The sequence below is a fragment of the Physeter macrocephalus genome, chromosome 4 (genome assembly GCF_002837175.3).
Source record: "Physeter macrocephalus isolate SW-GA chromosome 4, ASM283717v5, whole genome shotgun sequence".
Lineage (NCBI taxonomy): Eukaryota > Metazoa > Chordata > Mammalia > Artiodactyla > Physeteridae > Physeter > Physeter macrocephalus.
Genome location: NC_041217.1, coordinates 89,091,991 through 89,105,293, shown reverse-complemented (window position 1 = coordinate 89,105,293; position 13,303 = coordinate 89,091,991). Strand labels below are relative to the sequence as shown.

Sequence of the window (13,303 nt, the reverse complement as noted above, 5' to 3'; positions counted from 1 at the left end):
GCTGGGCCCGTGAGCCATGGCCGCTGAGCCTGCGCGTCCGGAGCCTGCGCTCCGCAACAGGAGAGGCCACAACAGTGAGAGGCCCGCATACCGGAAAAAAAAAAAAAAAAAAAAAAAGAGAGAAGAACATTTCAGGTCCTTAATGACTTTAATTCTAACTCAGTGTGAAGTCTTCCGTTTTCCAGGGTACACAGGATTGCCTTGTTAGGAATGACATTCCTTCATTCATTCTTTAGGAATTCAGATTACCATGAATAATTAAAATTCAATATGTTATAATTTGATAAATTATTTGGCCCAAAGCCTTAAGGGTGTGCACACTCTATTGAAACCCTTCACAGTATCAAATCAATTGCAGATTGATGGCCCATGGAAGGTATTCTGTGCTTGACACAAACTTCTAGTAATTATGACAGAACATAGCTTATATGGTGGTAAAATAATGGAAGAAAAAGGACCAGAACAGATTTCCTCAGAACTTTTTCCTTAATAATGTTACTCTCTATTTGGAAAAGAGGTAATACTTTACTGTTGGAACTTCTACTTAGACAGCAGAGACTTCATCTAGTTATATTATAACCTACATTTTGCCCTGTCCCAAATGTGGGTTATAATGGGAAACACGGGAAAAGTACCAGTAAGAACTGTTAACAAAAATGCCTGTCTTGAGAGTTAACAATTAGGACCTCACCCACTTTGTCAGGAGGTTTGCCAATTCCCACAATACAGTCTATACACTTGGAAGCATTCCTGCAAACTCAGTTTATGATCTATTCAATCAAAGCCAGTTGGCAGTCACCCAGGGAAAATGATTCTTATAGGCCTTTGCTAATGTCTATTATCTTCCATAATCATCTCTCCCGGGCCTCCCTTGTTCTATTACAGCCACATTCTGCCTTTACCTACTTTCCTGTAATTAGGGACCCTGATTTAGCTCAATATTTTGAGGTAAACACCTGTCAAAATAAAGATCTCATAATTACAGGACATACTTATACCAAATCAGCCTCTACTCTTTTCACACAGCTTCCAATCTTCTAATCCACAATTTCAATTCTGCCTTGGTTTCTCCTAATTTTACACAAGGGATGAGCAAGTGGTGAGAGGCAGTGTAGAAGCCAAGCCAAGCTCACCTGAGGAACACCTTGAAACTGCTCCAGTACTGCCAAAAAAGGTATCGCTGCCATGATAAAAACCAAGCTTCAGATTTCACGAAGAAATGCCCTGGAGTAGGAATCTGACCTAGGAAAAACAGTTCCCAGAGATGTTTACTCTCTGGTTTATAACGCCAAAGCAGTGAGTCTTTTGGTATCAGGAATCAAGTTTTCTTAACAAAAGAGATATGATTCTTTCAGAAATATTTCTTTTGTGTTCTGTTTGCCTCTGACGATGATGCAGTCTGACACTCGAATTTTAGATCAGGAGAAAAAATGCATAGTTTTAGAAAATTCTATTGTAGCTAATATTCTTGTGTGATCTAAAAGGAATCAGGGGGCTTCCCTGGTGGCGCAGTGGTTGCGCGTCCGCCTGCCGATGCAGGGGAACCGGGTTCGCGCCCCGGTCTGGGAGGATCCCACATGCCGCGGAGCGGCTGGGCCCGTGGGCCGTGGCCGCTGGGCCTGCGCGTCCGGAGCCTGTGCTCCGCGACGGGAGAGGCCACAGCAGAGGGAGGCCCGCATACCACAAAAAAAATAAATAAATAAAAAATAAAAGGAATCAGAAAAGTCTCCTCCTTATTTAGGGCAAAGGAAAAGAATGCTTTGAAGTGATTTGACAACTAAAGTTGCAGGCAGAGATGTTGGGAGGAAAGATCCACTAATTCCCCTCCACTTACCTCCCTTCTTTGGACCTCAGAGGGTGTCTGGGTCAGGTCCTGCGTTATAGGACAGATGGCTTGAGCACAGAAGGTCAACAGTTCCCACAAGTAAGCACACCATTCCCTAGGCAAAGTTTCTTTTCTGTAAACCCCTGTCCCTCTGTTTCCTTCCCACTCTCCTTGAAGTATCTAAGGCCTTCCTGGTCCAAACCTGCTGTGAAGAAAGGGCTCATGATTTTATCCTGTTTCTATCAACTATGTCCTTCAGAATTTATCCTTTGTGATTTTATGTCTAATTATGAAGTAAAAAGTTTAATATCTAACTAAAGAAATTTCAAGAATTGGGTATCAGAATTGGGTGAGCAGAATGGTCTTCTATGAGCCTGTGTATATTAGCAGGACTCTTCATATTAAATGTGGGGGAAGATGAAATTTTAAGTTTTTTAGAAACCAAACTGATACTCATTTTCCCACTTCTGAAAAATGAAGCTCTTTGAAAATCATTAACAATGATCTTTCAAATCAAAATCTTTCAAAATCATTAAGTTTCTCCTTTTCAATTTTCTTTCAAGTTTACTTCCTATTTCCTATGATTTTTACACCACCAACATGCTTGTGAGTCATTTAAATATTAAAATCCCCATTTTATAGATAATAGAACTTGAGGACACAAGGTTAAATAGCTTTAAGACTATTCTGAGAGAACAAAGATAAATTTAAATCTGACAAGATGAATACTTTCATGGTTTTTCAAATAACAGCATAAAGTGTAATTTGACTTAATAAACAGTGAATTTGAAAACTTGTAAATAACATATGTATTATGGAAATAGGAGCTCTAACCAGTTATTCATTTTAAACCCATGGACTGAATGACTCTTTTATTCTAGGCATTAGAGATGAAGATGTGAAAGCCATGGTTCTTATCTTTCTGGAGTGCTCTAACTGGACAGGAAGACGGATGAATAAACCATTAGGATACAGTATGATGAGTTACAAGATAGAAGACCTTTTGGTTCAGATAAGGTGACCCCCAAATTGAGTCTTGATGGTAAAGAAGGATTTATCTAAGAGAATGTGGGTAGAGGGGAAATTTCAGGCAGAAGGTAAAATATATGTCAGTGACTGAAGGTTTGAGAAAACATGTCTCCTATGAAAAAGATCCCTTCAATTGAACCCTCCAATTTTTTCCAAGTTAGAATGAGAAAAAATGCACCTGTAAAAAAAAAAAAAAATCGCCTGGATTGTTTGTTTGAACACGAATCAATATAGCAGTCATGTGGGAAGCAAAAGTTCTTGACAAGGTAAACTAAGACAAGGGTCAACTTGCTGCAGTCACTACCACTGTGTCTTGAGGGCTCAGACGGTGGTAAAGGGGGATTGAATGCCTTGTTGCCCATGGCCAAGTCCAGGGCCAACCCCACCCCTCCCCCACCCCAGGCTCCTTGCCTCGGGACTCTGTGTGGGTAGGAATGCTTCCCTCCTGTTGAGAATTTCCCTAAGCTCAACTTATTTTCTGACTTTTTATTCTTTCCTTTGAGGCAAAGAGTTAAAAAAATTTAAAAAGCAAATACTTCTACATAAAGCAATGTTTTGTTTCCTGATTATTCTACCAAAACAGAACTAAACTGCCTTTAAAAAATGTGTTTTCCTTAAAGGTGTAAAAAATTACAAGTGACTCTCCTAAAACAAAGGCAGGATGCTCTAACATATAGAACTAAAGTAGGAGACCAGAAGTCTGGAAGAGAGTCTAATTTTAATTCTGCACATGCCATCCTATAGATGGATGATAAATTTGGCCCTTTAAAAAACCCCAGTTATAATTTACCTTCTTCATGGCGATTTCTGTGAATTAATCAGAATGCGTGTAAAAACATTTTCACTCCTTAGAATAAAGATCATGTAGATGTATGATTTGTAAGTGTGAAGTATCACAACTATTTTCTAGGTTATTATTTAACTTTCATTGTGGATAAAAATATATATCTTTGGCACACTGATTACAGTTTACTGCTTATAACCGCCTTTTGGTTCCAATTAGCTTACAAAATTCTCCCTGTGGAACATGTGGGTATTCATAAATGACAATGAAACAAATAAAACCCCATGATATAGGACACAGGCTCCTCATTGTTTCATAAGCTTTATTCTAAGAAGAAAACACATAAAAAGCACTCTATTGTAATGGAAACCATAGATGGCATGGCAGGATGTTATATTTGCCTGTTTCTCTCTCTTGCCCTCTTTCCCTCTCTGATAAGTAGAATCTGTATCTTTTCTGGGAAAATAAAGTTTCCAATATGAAGAAATCTCTTTAGGCCAGAAGGATATTTTCCTCAGTTACTAAGCCCGTATTATCACATATTGCAACACGTTTATCATCAGTCCAATGACATGATCAGGATTGTTCCATATGTTATACTCAGTAAAAACTGTGCCTTACACCTACACTAGGAAACATACACTAAATGGCCCATTTCCTATTTTATATTCATTTCACCGGAAGGCAATTTTATAGAACTTTCGAGGAAAGAAAAAGAAAAGAAAAAGACAACAAAAGAGACTGGGAAAACGAATCCCTTCAATGCAAAGATTAAACAGAGTACATTTTTACAGCTCAAGTGGCAACTCATTGTTTGAAACAAGTTATAATGAAAATGCAGATAGCCCACTCACTTCAATAGCATTAGAAATTACTGTTGTTATAATAATAATACAGACTAGACGAATAGCTATTCAAAGAAAGAAAGTTCCTGATAGATAGTAGAGGATAATTTGTATTCTCTGGACATAGAGTATGTAGAAAACATGACAGACTACAATAAAATCCAACTTTCTACACTAATGAGTGAAGTAACTCGCTTGGAAAAAAAAGAGGAGGAAACAGTTTAGAAATCATACATGACAGACTACAATAAAATCCAACTTTCTACACTAATGAGTGAAGTAACTCGCTTGGGGAAAAAAAGAGGAGGAAACAGTTTAGAAATCATAATTTCTTGAAAATTTCCAAATAAGCCAAAGCACTTAACTAGTGCAAAAGACATTTTTGGAATGCAAATGCAAAGCCACTGTAACAGCCCAATAACAATTCTAGATTAATAGCCCCAGGTTTAACTCTAGATATATTTGTAACAATAATATGATTTACAAAAACTCTTAGTTAAAAACTTAAAATGGAAACCAGCTGCATCACTTTATCCTGAGCTTTGATCATTCCTCAGATCACTAAGGTCATGAGATTAGAAACCAGTTGTCTTGTTTGTGGCCCTCCCCGGATGAAACACAGTCAGTCAGACACATAGTAAGCAATTTATGAGTACTTGCATGGATGAATTGGTGGATCATTCATCCCTGAATTGATGAATGGGTGAATAAATAGAAGCTACTGTTGTTTAACGAGCACTGTGCTAGAACTCTTTCATATATTTATTTTATTCTGTATGCATTTTACAGATGATAAAGCTGAGGTGCACAGAGTAGGTAGTCTATAAAGGTTATGCTGCTAGATGGCAGAATCAGTAACTAATACTCAGCAAAATGAGCTATAATTTCCTAAATTCTAGCACAGGAAAGAAAAACACTTAACTTGCTTCTCTGGTGCTAATTATGTACAATCTCAAATGAGACCAAACCAATTGAGTAGAGACCAAAGAGAGTTGCTTAAAAACTATCTTCTCAGAAGCAAGTGAGAAAGAAAAACTCCCCAATGCAGGAGTCACATCTGTTAGGGTGCAGACCATAAAGCACTTGTCACCTTGAACATGAAAACTGGCACATTAACCTACATGATCCACTGTAAACACACCTACAGACTCGCATGATTTCAGAGAATCAAACCAGCAACATTCTTTATACGCTTAGACCCAACAAGGAAGAGTTTTGTTCAGAAATTTAAAAAACATGTCACTGTAGATCATGCCACTGAGTAAGTACACATTCAGGCCAGTTTCCTACAGTACTTCCCACATGTACAGCCTGTAAAACAAAAGCTGATTTTATCATGATAGTCTTAAAGTACTGCAAGATCTTAAGTGCCTTTTGAATCAGACAAAACAATTGTATTAAGTTCAGTATGAAGGTTGCAGCAACTATATTTTCAGTGTATACAGATTCTTTGAAAATATACCCTTTACTCGATATATGTCAGAGCCAAAGTACTGAGTTCATTTTAACACCATATTTTGTAGTTAGTTTGCTATAAATGACCCAATAGTGAGCTGGGGATAATGCCCTAACTCTCATGGAATCTTACCAATTGGATCATCTAGTCAGTGGCTCACATTAAATTTATCTGGGATTGTATACAATCTACTCACACCTGGGCTTAACCCAGACTAACTGTATCCTAATCTCTGGAAGTGGAGTTGTATGTTGACATTTTACAAGGCACCCCCTCCCAGATGACTCAGAGTTGTGAGCTCTGCTCTGGTCCAGCCCCGCTCTTGTAACAAATAAAGAAATTAAGCCACATAGCGATTAACTGACTTGACCCAGGCATAGAACTATTTGGCTACAGATGCATGACTTGAATCCAGGTTTTCTCATCCTGCCACTACTCCTTTCAATAAGGCTAGTATCTGTTAGCTAAAAATCCTTTGACTGGCTTAGAGGTACCCATAAGACAATTCTGACCCACGCTATATCCTTGTCAGAAATACTTGATGAACTTGTAACATATCTTGGAAATTCAAACAGAGCACTAGCTGCCAGCAGGCATGAAGGGTTCTTCTAAAGACAGGCAACCTAATGTCAAACCAATAATTGGAGCTGATAATTGAAGTGTGAGCTATGTCTGAGCAGTGAGTACAGAAATGATACTCAATACACACTTGCTGAACTGAACTAAATGTGCTAATTGTTTTCCTCTGTTCTAGACATTAGCCTTTCTTGTTCCTATCATATATCATCCCCTCAACAGATATACACACACATTTTGTCATCCAGTGGTTCTCATTTCTCCTGAGAGTTTCCAAAGCCATTATACCGTCATACGAGAAACACCTCATGTTTCCAGGCTCCCGAAATGAAATGACAATAATTTTTTTCTTACAGTCTATAAAGAGAATAGAAGGCAGTACAATTTAGTAAAAGAGTGCTGGGGCTTCCAGTTCGTCACTCTGTCCTAACAAGAAAGAAGCTGAATGGGCTGAAAAATCAACAACTTTGCTTGCATCCATAAGAGAGGGGAAGACACAGGACAAACCTTGGCCCTGAAGACCAGAGAGACAGACAGGCAAACACAGGGAGTCACAGCTTAGAGGAGAAACTCACCAGCAGAAACTACTACAAGACCCAGTGCCTACACAGCGGCGGGAAAACCTGCACTGTAACTGACAAGTTGCTGGCAGCTTAGTGTCAACAACCCTCAGCGTTAAAAACTCCAGGAGCCCAGTCACTGGGGGAACCCCATCATATTGTAAGACTTACCTTAAGGAGCTCAACCAGATTCCCATGGTAAATATGGGAAGAAAAATCCCTCTTGGCTACATGCAGAGGGAGGGCAAAAGGCATTCCCCTCTTAACAAGGCCTGCCCTCAGAGGAAACTAGTTAACCAGAGCACAACCTGCTGGGGTATTTTCAGAGCCTACCTGACCTGGGGAAGAAAAAAACTCAACTCCAGCCCACTCTAGCCATACTATACCACCTTAGAGGGGAGAAAGAAAACTGAAAACAAAACAAAACAAAACCTGTGAAGTTTATCATCCATAGGCACAAGCTCACTAAAAAATGGGACCTAATCATAGGACTAATACTGCCCCTCCTGCCACACTTCACCACAACACTAAAGGCCTATTTACAGCAGTTCCCTTTACCCAGTACCTCACACCTGGCTACCCAAGAAAAAAATCACAAGACATACCAAAAGGCTACTTAACCTCACAGTGCCTTAGTTTGCTCATTTATAAAATGGGGATAATAATAGTATTTTTTATAGAATTTTCATTAGCATGATACATGTTAATATATGTAAAGCATGCTTAGAACTCTACCTTGTACATAAAAAAGGTATAATGAACATTAGTCATTAGTGCTATTGTTGTCATTATTGTCGCAAGAAAGGAATAAATAAGAGGGAACTCTGTGCAGGTCTGCCAGAAACAGGGCTAGGAGTAAGAAGGGAGATGGGACAGGAGAGGCTTCACAGAGAAGGCTCCAGATGAGCTGGAGTAGCAGCAGGAAGGTGTACATGGGAGGGATGGAGGGTACATAGCGTGTGGGCCACCCATGAGAGATGAGGTCAGAGAAGCAGGCGAGGATTGGACACGGATCCTCGGGTTCACAAATGCTTGCATTCAGACTAAGAAAAGTGAATTCCATATGGTCGAAGGAAGACCCTGGAAGACTTTAACAAGGGATTATGTAATTCACTGCAATGTGAACTTTGTAATGGTGGGAGGGTAACAGGAAGACAAATTCTGGAGGTGAGGGGACCGGTTAGAAGGTGATCTCAGATGTCAAGCAGCAGCTGATTAGAGTAGAAACTAGGCAGTGACAGTAGAGATGGAGAGGAAGAAATGCATTGAGAGCTAGTCAGAGCATAAAATGAGGCTTATCTGATGACTAAGGAGATGAGGAGGCGGTGAGAGAATGGAAGGAATAGAGAATATACCAAGATGCCAGACTTGAGTGGAGGACGGTGGATGGATTGGATGGTTATGTCATCAGTCAATAGGGATACAGAACACTTGAACAACACTATCAATTACTTGGACTTCATTGGCATTTGTAGGACATCCCACCCCAAAAAGTAGAATACACATTCTTTTCAACTGTACACAGAACATTTCTCAAGATAGACCACTTTCTGGGCCATAAAATAATTCTTAATAAATTAAAAACGATTTAAGTCATACAAACTGTTTTCCCTTATGATATGGAATTAAATTAGAAATTAGAAATCCCAAATATTTGGAAACTAAATAATGCACCTCTAAATAACCCATAAGAAGAAAGTGAAAGGGAAATTAGAAAGTATTCTGAACTGACTTAAAATAAAAATACCAAATAAACACACCAAAATTTGGGGGACAGGCGGCAAAAGTAGTACTTAGAAACTTATAGCGCTAAATGTCTATATTAGAAAAAGATAGTTCTCAAATCAGCAAGCAAATATTCTACCTTAGAAACTAGAAAAATAAGAGCAAATTAAACCCAAAATAATAAGAAGAAAGGAAGTAATAACCAGACTAGTTCTAGGTACTTTTGCTGTAAGCATTTTTGTTGCAAACATTTTTGTCACATTAACTAACTGGTCATAAAGCAACTTTGCAGCAAAAGATAAAACAACTGGTTGACAGTTTTTGGTTTGACAATTTGGTTTCAACTGGTTGAGATGTGTGAGCATTTCTTCCAGTCAGCAATGTTATTGATGGCTTTATCCAGCTGACAGATGAAGTTGATTTGCCCCAAGAGTTGTTTCTTATTTTGAAACACACTGTGTTGGAAGAGAAAGAGGCTGAGGGCCTCGAAGGTGTAGAGTTGAACCCACATTTCCCCTAGAAATTTGTAACGTCTACCAACAGACATGTGACAATATACCAAGAACAAACAACAGTGCAGAGGCTTTCACAACACAATACAAAGCTCAGGTACAAATATGCATCCTAGTGTTTGGAAACTGATACCCCTCTTAATGAAGGAAGAAATTTTAGTGAAAAAGAGAAAGTGTAATGCCAAACAAAGAGACAAATCAACAAACAATATATATACATATAATACTATGAACAAAAGACTTGGGAGATAAGTGCTTAGGGACAACCCACAAAATAAAATCAGTTATTTGTGCAGAACTGTCATGAATCTACTACACATATTTTATTTTTCATTATTTCACCTTTTATAGCAACATTTTTTTATGGCAAGACTGCCTTATGGCCAATTAATTATGAGGCAAAAATGCTTGTGGCAAAGATTCTACGGCAAAGATGCTTAAGGCGAAAATACCAGACATAAACCAGACCAGAGCAGAAATCACTGAAATGGGAAACAGAAAAATAATAGAGAGAACCAATGAAACCAAATGCTGGTTCTATGAAAAGAGCAACAAAATTCATAACAGTTACAGGCATATCTCATTTTTAGTGTACTTTATTGTGCTTTGCAGATACTGCATTTTTTACAAATTGAAAGTTTGTGGCAACCCTGTGTCAATTCTATCAGCGCCATTTTCCAATAGCATTTGCTCACTTCATGCCTCTGTGTCACATTTTGGTAATTCTCTCAATATTTCAAACTTTTTCATTATTATTTTATTTGTTATGGTGATCTGTGATCAGTGATCTTTGATGTTACTACTGTGACTCACTGAAGGCTCAGATAATAGCATTTTTAGCAATAAAGTATTTTAAAATTAAGGTATGAACTTTTTAAAAGACATAATGCTATTGCACACTTAACAGACTACAGTATAGTGTAAACATAACTTTTATACTCACTGGGAAATTTAAAAATTTGTGTGACTTGCTTTATTGAGGTGGTCTGGAACCAAACCTGCAATATATCTGAGGTATGCCTGTAGTTAGACTGACCAGAAAAAAAGAGAAGATGCAGATTTCCAATGTCAGAAATGAGAGAGATGACACCACAGATTCTACATACAAACTACCAAAACTCACTCCAAAGGAAATACATAACCTGGATAGCCATATATTTACTAAAGAAATTGAATTTGTAATTGAAAAAAATCTTCTTACAAAGGAAACTCCAGGCCTCAGTAGCTTCTTGGTAAATTGTACAAAACAATTCAGGAAGAAATAATAATGCTGATTCTTTCAGAAAATTTATGAGAATAGTTCCCAATTCATTCTTTGAGTATTAACTATTACCAAACCCAGAAAAAGACATTAAAAAAAATAAAATAACAACAAAAAGGACAATATATCCTTAACCAACTGGGGTTTATCTCAGGAAAGCAAGATTAGTTTAACATCTGAAAACCAACGTAATTCACCATATTAACAAATTTAAAAAGGAAAACTAATCATTTCTATTGATTCAGAAAGAATATGACAAAATCCAGCATGCATTACTGATAAAGATTCCCAGCAAACCAGGACTAGAAGGGAAAGTCCTCAACTTGATGAAGGGCGTTTATGAAAAACTACAGATAACATAATATCTAATAGTAAAGGAGTTAATGCTTTCCCTCTAAGATCAAAAATAAAGCAAGGATGTACCCTCTTACTATCTCCATTCGACATTTTACTGGAGGTCCTGGCCACTGTCACAAGGCAAGAAAAAGACACCAAAGGCATTCAGATTGCAGAGGAAGAAGTAAAACTGTGTTTATACATTGACAACATAATTGTCTAAAAAAAATCTGCTTCAATCTATAGAAAAAAGCTACTAGAACTACTATGTGAGTTCAACAAGGTTTCAGGATAAAAGATCAATTTACAAAACTCAATTTATTTCTATATACTAGCAATAAACAGTAGAAATTGAAATTTTAAAACTACCATTTACAGTAGCATCAAAATGAAATATGGGGTTGTGCGATCTGATCGATCTAAGATGGCGACTTGGAACCGGAAACCACCCCTACTCCTAATCCCCCACCTACAGAAGAAGAGAAAACAAAATCTAATCAGGAGGTTGCTAACCCAGAACACTATATTAAACATCCTTTACAGAACAGATGGGCACTCTGGTTTTTTACAAATGATAAAAGCAAAACTTGGCAAGCAAACCTTCAGCTGATGTCTAAGTTTGATACTGTTGAAGACTTTTGGGCTCTGTACAACCATATCCAGTTGTCTAGTAATTTAATGCCTGGCTGTGACTACTCACTTTTTAAGGATGGTATTGAGCCTATGTGGGAAAATGAGAAAAACAAACGAGGAGGACAATGGCTAATTACATAGAACAAACAGCAGAGATGAAGTAACCTTGATCGCTTTTGGCTAGAGGCACTGCTGTGCCTTATTGGAGAGTCTTTTGATGACTACAGTGATGATGTGTGTGGAGCTGTGGTTAATGTTAGAGCTAAAGGTGATAAAATAGCAATATGGACTACTGAATGTGAAAACAGAGAAGCTGTTACACATATAGGGAGGGTATACAAGGAAAGGTTAGGACTTCCTCCAAAGATAATGATTGGTTATCAGTCCCATGCAGACACAGCTACTAAGAGCAGCTCCACCACTAAACATAGGTTTGTTGTTTAAGAAGACACCTTCTGAGTATTCTCATAGGAGACTGCGTCAAGCAGTCGAGATTTGGGAGCTGAACCAAAGCCTCTTCAAAAGCAGAGTGGACTGCATTTAAATTTGATTTCCATCTAAATGTTGCTAAGATATAAGAGAAGTCTCATTCGCCTTTGTCTTGTACTTCTGTGTTCATATATATATGTATATATATATATATATTTATTTTTTTTAATTTTGGCTAGAGTGTCCACTATCCCAATCAAAGAATTACAGTACACATCATCCCCAGAATCCACAAATGTGTTCCTGGCCCACTCTGTAATAGCTTAAACGAATTAACGATTACAAACACATTTGACCCATCTAGAATATTAAAGAGAAGAATTTGTATATCTATATCTTACAAGAGAACGATTCTGTTTATGTTCCATTATATGCAGGAGCATATTTTGCTGATTTGAAAGAGTATGATGCATACAGTTTTCTAACAATTTTCTTTGTTTCTTTTTACAGCATTGCCTGTGCTGTACTCTTGGTGATGGCTGCTAGATTTTAATTTATTTCTTTCCCTACTTGATTTCACCATTTGTCCTAGGGTTCTGACCATCCGGTTTCTTTCCTTTTTTTTTTTTTTAACTTAAAAATTTTTTTTCTTAATAATTATATTTTATTTTAATAACTTTATTTTATTTTATCCAACTTTATTTTATCCTCTTTCTTTCCTTCTTTCTTTCTTTCTGTTTTATTTTATCCAACTTTATTTTATCCTCTTTCTTTCTTTCTTTCTTTCTTTCTGTTTTTTCTCCCTTTTATTCTGAGCTGTGTGGATGAAAGGTTCTTGGTGCTCCAGCCAGGACTCAGTGCTGTGCCTCTGAGGTGGGAGAGCAGACTTCAGAACACTGGTCCACAAGAGACCTCCCAGCTCTACGTAATATCAAATGGCGAAAATCTCCCAAGGATCTCCATCTCAACACCAAGACCCAGCTTCACTCAACGACCAGCAAGCTACAGTGCTGGACACCCTATGCCAAACAACTAGCAAGACAGGAACACAGCCACACCCATTAGCAGAGAGGCTGCCTAAAATTATAATAAGGCCACAGAAACCCCAAAACACACCAGCAGACGTGGACCTGCCCACCAGAAAGACAAGATCCAGGCTCATCCACCAGAACACAGGCACTAGTCCCCTCCACCAGGAAACCTACACAACCCACTGAACCAACCTTAGCCACTGGGGACAGACACCAAAAAAAAACAGGAACTACGAATCTGCAGCCTGCGAAAAGGAGACCCCAAACACAGTAAGATAAACAAAATGAAAACACAGCAAAA

At 38.0% G+C, this 13,303-nt stretch overlaps 1 protein-coding gene and 1 pseudogene across 1 annotated transcript in view; one reads left to right on the top strand and one right to left on the bottom strand.

Moving 5' to 3' along the window:
• VAV3 (vav guanine nucleotide exchange factor 3) overlaps positions 1-13,303 on the bottom strand; it is a 423,978-nt gene that overhangs the window by 65,447 nt on the left and 345,228 nt on the right. The gene's annotated exons all lie outside the window — the stretch shown is intronic.
• LOC102979478 (eukaryotic translation initiation factor 4E-like) lies at positions 10,979-12,525 on the top strand (annotated as a pseudogene).